Genomic DNA, 10,524 nt, shown 5'->3' on the forward strand with positions numbered 1-10,524 from the left:
GTCCTGTGTCCATTGGAATTATTTATTATCAATGGTCCTTGATTTTGTTTCTGGTCCACGTTAGCTGTCAGAGGTGTTGCTCTCAATTATAGAAGGAAATATGAGAATTGGCAGTGGTTAGATATGCATCTCTCTCCGAAGAGAAAAAGAAGCATGATAGATTTTGAAGATGTAAAGTTTCAGACGAGTTTTGTGTTTTAGAGAGACAATGTAGTGGGTGGTCTAAAGCAATGTCCTTCAAGCAGACCCATCTATTTACACACTCACGATTATCCTTGGGGACAGTCGATCCTTTTGATCTTTAGTAGCAATAATTTTTACTCTTTTCTCATAATCATAAAATGAAACATCTTAAAGGTAGTTACATAAATGTTTAAAATAGTTTTTTTGATAATGAAAAATAGAAAACTCTCCCACTAGATCCAAAGGTATAAATACATAAGAAAAACTATTTTTTAATCTCATTCTCACCTCTAAGAGACTTTAGAGAAATTCTTTATTTCTCCTGACAGCTTCTGGCATCTCATCGCCCATTTCAATGTACTGTGCTGCAGAGGGGATACATTTCTGTGCAGATGTGTAGAAACTGGATATTTCAGTAGATCTGCTTGGTGCTATATCATGTATAAATGCAGATCTGTGTATGAGCCTTACATTAGGGAGAGGAGAAGAATAAAACATTCCCCTGCTCCTGATCCATGGCCAACTCTGCCTCCTTGGCTGCTCGTGCTGGGCTGCCTGCAGATCTGAGGGATGCAGAAGAGGGGAAATATGTGAGAGAACAGTTCAGGACTGGTGGTTAAAAGCAGGTGTAGTTGTGTAATGATAGATGCTAATGTAAATTTAGGTTTACCTTTATTTTCTTTAAATTTCAGCTATTTATAAACCATGAAATTTAATGAAGCACTTTCTGCTGGTTTTGGTTACGGCTTTGTGGGCAGGTGTGTGCTGAAGCAGTGCATTATACATTTGCACTGTGAGTTTTACTGTGCATTTAAAAAAATATATATTTAAAATTACAGTATTTCTTGCACTGAAAAATTCCATTGGAAGTGTTTTGTGTTTCCCAGAATGGGAGTAGCACTCCAAGGAAAGTAATCTCATATCATACCTACTAGAACTAAATTTAAGCTGCAGAATGGCATCTCCTCCTCTCAGATGGAATTATGAAGTTTAAAATGAAACACTACTCTTAATTAGCCATAGAGTTCCAACTTGCAATATTGGCGTGTAATTTTGATGGAGAAGTAAATTATAAAATTCCAATTATATTTTTGTTATTGGCAAGAAAATATTTTATCATATAAAGCTCCTTTATAATGAAGAACATTATTTTATTTTTGCTATCTGTCACTGTTTTCAGCTAGCCCCATTATTAAAAAAGATATTTAGTGACACATCCATTCCAAAGGCTGAAATCCTTTTCTCTTACCTTTCTTTTAGGGTAGTTGTGGTCATATCTGAAAAACCTTTGTAGTTATGGAAGTAGTACAACAAAAGTAATTTTTGCATAAGTTTTGCTAACTTTTTGACAAGTTCTGTGTTATGGAATCAAACTGGTTTTGCCTAAGAGTTTAGTATTAGTTTGTAACTAACTAGCCACCCCAAGATGCCACCAGATGATTGTTTTTATCACAAAGGTAATAATGTTTTTCTTTTCTGGGAAAACAGATGTTTCATTTATTTATTATTTTTAAGCCAGCCCTAGTATGCAGGCAACACAAGTGGCTAATAGATGGATGTGTATAGATATTTGTCACCCTGAGTCCTCTGTGAGTGCAAGCAAAGATCTGCCCACTGATGTCTTCTTCAGGTATTTGTTTCTTTGGACATGTGTGTGGGTCTCTGAACCCTTGCTGGGTGAGAAGGGGGTCAGTGCTGATGGCAGCAAAGCTTCTGACGGCTGCCCACTGTCTGAGCTGTCCCTTCATTGTTATCTTTAGAGATTTCACAAAGACTGTTTGTTGATGAAATACCTGGTAGATTGTGGAAATACCCTCCAAACAGGGATAATATGTGACATTGAGGCACATACCAGTTTGTGAGAGTGATGCATTTAAATATTTGGCATATTTAAATGGATCTCTGCCACTGATTCATGTCTTGCCCTTTGGTTAAAACTAGAGTGGAAGATCAGGACAGGATGATACCATAGAAGTTGCACATTTTTTTATGTTTTGGTTTCCTTTAAGGACATGTGTATTTCCTTAGTACCTGTTTTTTGTTGTAGGCAATGCAATTAATTACATCACATTTTCCATTTAGAGACTGTGGAGAAGGCTGTATTGAGGAAACAAGGTGTCTTAATTTTTGTATTCTTATTTCCAGTCATTTGCGTATGTGCAGGCAGCAGGGATTGTGCTGGCTGGGCAGGTGAACTGCAGTACTGGGGGTGGTTATAGATGCTGCTTCCTTCTCTTCGGGTATATTTAGATTTGATCAATTCTCTTCTGTGCTCCTTTACTGAAAAATGGTATTGACTTCATAATGATCTGGCTTTAGTGCCCACCAAACCTATTTGCTGAGGACAGATACCTGCCAGGGAGCACGTTTCACTGGTTTTCTGCAAGCAGCATTAGTGGCCTCCCAGTCCTCATCCACCCCTACAGTGCTGCTCCTGTTTGATGTTGGTGTGATCTGAGAAAGCATCACTGCCCTGGAATCAGCAAAAACACTGTTTAAAAATGCTGCCATCCACTTGATTGATTTAGTGAGGTATTGGCGTAAAAATTTCCATATTAAGATCTTAATTTGCTGCTTCCCAGAACTGAAAAATCCCCAACAACTTGTTGACAAAATAAAAGCATTTTAGGGTGTAGCATGAAGTCATTGCTTTCCTTGAGCATTTAGGAAGTTTAGAGAGTAAGGACTATAAGGACTAGCACTAGTGATTGGAGGAAGGTGTTCTCCTCAGTTGGTAGGTTTTCCAGCTTGGAATACATGAAATTCATGTTGAGAAAACATGCTTTGAAAAACTTCTTAAGGTGCTTTGTGTTGCAGACCAATTCTGCTTTTGCCTTGCTTATCTAAAAGCAGCGTAAAAGATAGGCAAGGCTTAAGACCCCTGTCCCACCTGCTGTATGGTGTTTAAGCAGACCCAAAATGTGCCATTACAGCCATGGGAGCATTTGTACCCATTAAAGATTTTGGGAATGAGCCTTGGAGTTGTGAGTCATGGAAATTGAGTGCTTAGACTTAGTTAAATACAAAAGTTTTATCACTGCATTTGTAGTCCGGTGGGAATAAACAACAGCAGCTACTCAGTGAATGCATTTGTGCTCTGCACCTTTCCTAATTATCAAACTGAATCAGCAATTTAAGATTCAACAATAAAGATGTCCAAATATTCAGATATCTGCTACCTGCTTCTACACATGGGTAACACCAAAAAACATGTGCTTTTCAGTGGCAAAATCACTGGAGAAGAAAAGCCTTTTTTTATTTTTCTTAAGGTTTAAAACCTCCAGGGCAGTTAGAAAACCATGTTTTTCATTGAACTGTGTCTCTTTGAAATTCACAAGGCTGACATGTCATTGGCATGACGTGTCTCAGTCCGTTACACAGAAATGCCACATTACACCGTGTGACGTGACAGCCTGACAAAAAGGGACACGACGCACCAGCCCAATGGGATGTCAAGCCTGAGAAATTTAAGCCATGCTGTTGCTTAAAAAAACCACAGGGCATCGAGGGGGGCACGCTCCATGCTGATATCCAGTACTCTGCTGGATTTTACACTTTCTAAAAGGTTTTCTTGGTTCAGCCAGGCTTCCCTTGTGTTGGATAATAAACCATGCAAATTTAAATTTCTGCTTTTTGTATATTTTATCCTGTGGCACAACACAGTCTTCAGTTCCTCCAGAATCCCTGGAAATCCTTTGCAGAAATTCTGTAGGCTTGGAGTGTTGTGACATGGGGGTTTGAGCTCCAGAAGTGCTTTGCTTTGCATTTGGGATTGCTGCATGCATAAACAAGGATTGTTCCAAGATCACAGTGATAACGTGACATGCTGTAAGTCACAGTTCAAAATCTGTGAAGGGTTTTAAAATTATTTTAGTCATGTTAGCCTTCAGAAAAAAAGTCTACTTAGAAGGAAGTGTATCCAGGGTAGGGCAAATGGAAGGATGGGAGAGCTTAAATGAATTAAAAGATCATTAATAGACAATTGTTTTTTTCCTGGAAAATGCTTTCCCTTGATACTTGTTTTCTTTAAGTAGCAGCAAAAGTATTCCAACAATCTCTAAAGAGTTTATGAACAATATACTTAATTACTATGAGTAATTTCAGAGTTAATTAATGTGATAAATCTCTATAGTGAAATATTCTTAGCTACTGATCAATGTGAAATAGATTGAAGTCAGTGCAGATGTATCTTCCAGTTCATTTTACATTTGGTGTGGAGTGGTGAAAATGAGCATTCAGGCATATGTACACATCTTAGTTTAGAATTTGAATATTTGGGGTTGCATCATGTGCATATAATTTTAATGCAGTCATTTATGTGCAGAGTTTGGCATGGATTTTTCTAATAGGTTGTAATAATGGATTGAAATCAAATAGACAAATTTAATATTCTTAAAAACCTGACATGGTTGTTCATCTATTAAAAACAATAATTCACTTATGGGCAAGGAGGAGTGCCAGAAATAAATTGCTGCATATATTTTTGCTAATTTCTTTGTATTTTACATATTGTAAAAATTTTATGTGAGATAATCCACAGTTAAATTTGTTTCTTTTCACTTTCTAAACACATGAAATGAATTTTAACTACAGAAGCATAAATCAGCTAAAGTACACTTTTGTCATGTTAGTGGGATGTGACCTTAAGTGTGAGTGTTTTTGTAATTTCTGGTGGAAACAATATCCTTTCATCGATATGCTTGAAACTGATGAAAGGAGTTGGTCTGTAAGTGTAAATTTTGCTTTGCAGAAATATTTTCTATCTTTTTGCAAATAGACTTTCCTGAAATATGATTGGTTTCTGTTTGTGTGCACCTTTTCCATTGACTTAGGTGTGCTTTGGATTGTGCCCAAGAACATATTCTTTTTTGCAATGAGCAGTCTGGTTCTAGTTTAAGCCAGCAGTACTGTGGAGAATATTTTTTTCTTCCTAAAATGTTCATACCCTGCTCCTAAGAGTGGGTGCATTGTGTGAAAATTGTCCATGGCAGGTTCCACACCTTTATCCCCCAGTGTGAGGGCAGACAAAGCATCTGAGGTTGTGTCCTGGGGGTGTCTGATTGGGTCTGGTGCTGAGATTTCCAGCTCCAGTCTCTGGGCTCCCACCAATGGCCACAGCAAGAATAAAGAAGTATTAGATCAAAGAAATGGGCTGGAGGACCAAACACTTACCCTTTTTCCCCAGGGAATGGGGGAGAAACTTGAGGAGGAAAGAGGAACCAGGAGTGGGACCAAGAGCTTGCCAAGCAGAGCAATGGATGTTTGGTACCTGCTCTGCGTTTTTACCACTGCATTAAAAATTACAGACAGGAATTACCTGTTCTGTGAAGCTGAGAGCCAGGATTTTGGTGAGGGAGCAATCTTTGCCCAAATGCATAGACTGACATGTGGAACTGCAATACAGAAACCCATGTGCAATTTCTGCGCAGAGAGCTGTAGAAAGGTGGTTGTGCAAGTGTGAGTCTGGCTAACCAGCACTAAGTTGTTTAGATTGTCTCTTTGCTGCAAAGGTATCTGGGTTCTGTGGCTCAACTTGATACCACAAAAGTGAGGAGAGGAGCTCAGACTTTCTGCAATTATTTCTGCTTAATGTGGCTATAAAGGCTGTGCAGCTGCTACTGTGGGGCCTCTGGGCAGAAGGCTTCAAAGCTGAGTTCAAAGCTACTAAAATGGTTCTTTTTAAGACTTTATGCATGCAGGGTCATGTGGTAGTGCACCCATGTTACACATTCATTGAGAAATGAGAGAACTACACAGGTATCTATATTTTTCAAATGGAAGTGATGACTCTGATGTCACCGTGTTTCTGAAGCTGGACTTTCAAACATGGGACTGTTTTTAGCCAGATCCTGTTCTGCCATTCTCAACTCCTCAGTGTAGCTCAGCCTCTGAGCATAATGAACCTATTAGTATTTTATGAATTGAACTCTTTTTCTCTTGGGGGAGGGAGGGCCTCCTGAGTATGTTAAGCAAAGCAGAATTCATATGAATCATATGGCTGAATTACAGAACATCTACTCATGCCCTTGAACTTTATGAGCTGCTGCAAAAGGCACGAACATTGTAAAGGTATGGAAAAGGCAGGATCTGGGATCAGCACTCAATATGTCAAACATTAGTTAGAGCTGAAGAAATACAAGTTTGTTGTGGAAACAAAGAGAAACACACAACAAAGTCTGCTGGAACTGAAGTTCCTGAGATAATCAGGAGCCCTGCTTTGAGAGTCTTATAATCATCTTCCAAAATACATTGGCTAGAAGTTCTCTGGCATTTTTTGTTTATTTTAAATCTCTCTGTTTGGAAAATCTAGACTCCATTTACCTTTAGATTTAATGTTGACACATATTCCTAAAGCACAAGAAGGATCTGAGACTATGAATGATACTGCTTTGGATTTTAATGAAGACTTCTTTACTTCTTTCATTACTGAAGATATGGCTTGATACTTCTATTCTTCTGTTTTTTTGTTTTTTTCTTAAAGGTGTGGGTTAGTTGTTTCTCCTGCACTCCTGTTTTTGTTTATTTGGGTTTTATTTCTTTTTTTTTTTTCTTTTTTTTTTACTGCTTGGTTTCTGGCTTTGTTTTTTGTTGTATGTGGGTGTTTTTTGGTTTTCTTTTCTGTTTTGTTTTGGTTTTGGGTTTTTTTGTTTGTTTGGCGCTTTTTTTTTGGGTTTTTTGTTTGGTTGGTTTTTTTGACTTGTGTTCTTGTTACTGCCAAATAAAATCCACTACAGCTGTTTTGGCAGAGGCTGTGCTATTTTGAGGACTTTGATTTTAGCCACATCCTTGTTGTTATCATATTTTGAGGCATAAGATATACTTGGGGCTTTTTTGTCTGTGACTTTGGGAATTTTAACATTTTAAACAATATGTGTTCTTGGGTCTGAAGGACTGATTTTTTTTTTTTTTATTATTCAGACCCTTTAGCCTCCTTAGCTTTTATTTGCACAACTTTGTGCATGAAAATTGAAGATTCAAATTAAGATGTTCTTTTTGCTGGACAAAGAAGCTTAAAATGTGCACCCTGCTTCATATAACACAGAGTGGCACATGAAATGAGTGGCTGCAAATTCTGCTTGAGTAGAAAAAAGCACAGGAACTTTAAAAGTGCACGTATGTTTTCCTAAATCCGCACAACACGACACGCTGTGAAGACAGCATTCAGCTGCATTTGCTCAGAGAGCACACTGATAGACAGATGGGCTTTGAGAACAGAAGTGACAAATGTCATAAATTTCTCTTAAAGAAAAGTGCTATCATTTCTGCTACTTGCTTACATATGTTTTCAAGCATGACTGTTTTAAGTGTTGCTAAGTTACGTCGCACTGATAATTCAGTTGCACCTTGGGGCTTTCAAACAAGGGTTAAATTCTACAAGAATTGTGTTACTCTTGAGTTTTTCTACTGATTTGCACTCAGTGGATGCAGACAAAGCAAGACTGCTCAAGTGGCCCTACAGTGGACAGATAATTACACTCTGAAAGAATACAGGTTTTCATGATTTGTTTGGTCTGTTTGGCTTTTTTTTTAGTTTTCATTTGGAGCAGATTGCTATGAGTGTTGTCTATTTTGAAAAGGTTTTTCTGAGCACAAGTATAAACAGGCCCTGCTCTCACTTGCTATGAACTTCTCAGGAAGTTGATTATTTCTCTCCTGACTGTTCCCAGAGAGCATCCTAAAATATGCTGAAAGAATCTTGCCTACTCAATTGTATTTGCTCTTTGTTTCCTTTGTTAGGACGCCCTCCTTTTTAGAGGAGACCTTGTTCAAAAGAAAAAAAAATCCACCAGGAAACACCTCCCTTGTGTTATCTTCTTTCATTTCATACTCTCAAATGTGAACGACTGGATTTCTCTTGAGCTCATAAAGCACCTGACCAAGTGCTGCCTCCTGCAGTGTGGGAGGGGAGCAAACAATGGAGCTGTCCTAGGATGAATTTTCCTTCAGGAAAGATCAGGTGGAAAGTTGCTCAGGCTGGCTGAACTTGCCCAAGGCTTCTGCTGGCTGCCACTCCTGAATGAAGGCTTGGGATGATAGAACTGCATGTGTGTGTACTCACTGTGGTTGTGTTTAAAGTGGGGTTCCCATCTGGAACTGTCTGGATTTCTATTCACTGTAGACTTGTGGTGATGTGAGGGATCTTCCTATTCACACTGAGGAGTGTGTTAACTTTTCAAAATGAAAACTATTTTCTCCATCTGACTAAGAGTGTTTGCTGTGTTTCTAGAGTTGGTTTGAGGGGAATGTAGATTAGCCCACCTAAGCCAAGTGACACCCAGGGAATGTTATGATTCCAGGCAATTGAGTTGCAGCAAGTGAAAAGGGGAATTATTTCCCTTTTCTTTACCTGAAGCATGCACAGGTTAAACAGCCAGGTTAGATGCTTCCTGTGATGATTCCCCTTTTGTTTCTTCAGTGAACAGTGCCTAAAGAGACCATTCGCTCCTGAATGTGTACAACTTCCAAATGAGTTAATACAGAATACTTGAATTTGACTAGGCTTTCGCATTTATGATTGAATTCTAATGTTAGACATGGGGAAGAAATGCTATGTAGCCTGTGCTCCTTTAAAGTCATTTTCCAATGTAAAATGCAAAATCATGACAGTGATCTGTCACAGAGTAGAGATTTGGAAAAAGAGCATTTGTTAATATGCTTTGGAATTATTTTTTAAAGTAATTTTGAAACTAAAGTGTGGTCAAATAATTACTACTAACCTTTGAAACATTTCCACATATAATGTTATATTATGTAAGGCAGGAATAGTTTTAAGAAGGAATCCAGGGGCTTTCCATAGTTATTTACTGATGACAAAAGATAACTGAGAGATGTAAATGTGCAGAAAATGTGTTCAAATACAATCCTCGTAGACATCTTATTTCTCTTAAATTTGGTCTTACAGTATCATAGGCGGTGTATGATATCCTGTGGGATAATTAGCAGTGCTGATGTGCAGGGAATAACCAAATTACCCAGTCCAGCATGGCTGTGATGTAGGCTGAGCAAGATGTTTATAGCCCTTGCAAGGGAAATGTGTTAAATGCAGGCTGGTTCTCATTTTAGGCATGGTATTCCCTGAGTTTTTTCTCAGTAAAAGGCAGCATTGGCCAGGAGGTAACTGTAGTGCACCTGGCCTTGGTGTAAGTTAATTGTAGCTTCTGCTAAGGTGCTATCTGCATGGGTAGCTTGCTCTTTTTTTTTTGGTTGGGTTTTTTTTTTTGTTGTTGTGCAAGTGTGGAAGGCAAAAAGCTCAGGCGATGACATTACTGTCACCTGCTTAAAACAGTATGAAGTTCTTCAAGAATCGGCATAATCTCCAGGGCTCACTGTTTTCCATGAAAGCATTTATTTCAGTCAAAATACTTCACGTTCTTCTCTACACAGACATTTCAAGAAAAGTTAAAAACATGCCATTCTAAAGGGAAGCCTTACCTTTCTTTGCAGATATACCTGCTTTTCAGTAGATTGTGCCATTGTGGAATGAAATCACAGACCTGATTAGGCAAAGAGGATTCACATGGAAGGTAAATACCAGAGATGCTTCTAATAAAAGTTGTAATTGAAACAGTTTTAGATTAGTGAACAAGACTTTCTGTTCACCTTCTTGATTTTTATTTCATTGTTGTATCTAGCATCATCCTCAGCATCCTACCCTTGAATTCTGTTTAAATTAAAACCAAGATAACATCTCCCTTTTTCCCCCCCCCCTCCTGCTTTATTTTATTTCGTGTGATTTGCCCTCTCAGAGCGAGGGGAAACAATCTTGCCCATCTGCTTGTAAAAGCATGATGAATCTTTTGAATATGCGAATGTAAGATCTGTTGTTGGAGATGTCATGTTTCTCCCTCTGTTGTTAGCCGGGAGACAACACGGAATACCCTGATTTACCTGTGTAATCCCAGTGTGTCTCAGGTGCCAGGGCTTGCTGTTGAGATCAGCATGTCTCCTGTCAGAAATGGTTGGAGTGAGACAGGGACGGCACGACCACTGGGCGCAAAAAGCTGCAGAGGTCAGGTTTCAAGGACAGCCAGCGTGGCAGTGATGTGGCAGTGACAAGTTGTCAAGCGAGCAAATATGAAAGCGGGGCTGGGAGGGGAGGGAGAAGGAAAAAAATCTTGTCATTCCTGATGAAATATTCAGCGTAGCAGGTAGCACTGGGCTGAGTGGGTTGTGCTCGTGAGTTTGGGGATTGCTTGCAGTGGAGAGGGGTCCCGGGGTTTTGGGGGCTCTGTGCTGCCCTGATGGCTCTCCACAAGAGATTCCCAGCACAAATTGGCTGCTTTAAATTTTTGATTAATTATTGCACTCCTGTTTATGGGAGTAGCAACATCAGGCTTGGGT

At 39.0% G+C, this 10,524-nt stretch overlaps 1 long non-coding RNA gene across 1 annotated transcript; it reads right to left on the reverse strand.

Moving 5' to 3' along the window:
* Positions 1 to 475: 475 nt before the first annotated feature.
* On the reverse strand, positions 476 to 10,163 carry LOC141730808 (uncharacterized). The gene is made up of 4 exons (XR_012582475.1): positions 10,072 to 10,163; positions 9,616 to 9,677; positions 2,536 to 2,656; positions 476 to 746 (listed from the first exon to the last, which is right to left on the reverse strand). It is a non-coding gene; the product is annotated as an uncharacterized LOC141730808 (long non-coding RNA).
* Between the last annotated feature and the right edge of the window lie 361 nt (positions 10,164 to 10,524).

Source organism: Zonotrichia albicollis, chromosome 13 (assembly GCF_047830755.1).
Source record: "Zonotrichia albicollis isolate bZonAlb1 chromosome 13, bZonAlb1.hap1, whole genome shotgun sequence".
NCBI lineage: Eukaryota > Metazoa > Chordata > Aves > Passeriformes > Passerellidae > Zonotrichia > Zonotrichia albicollis.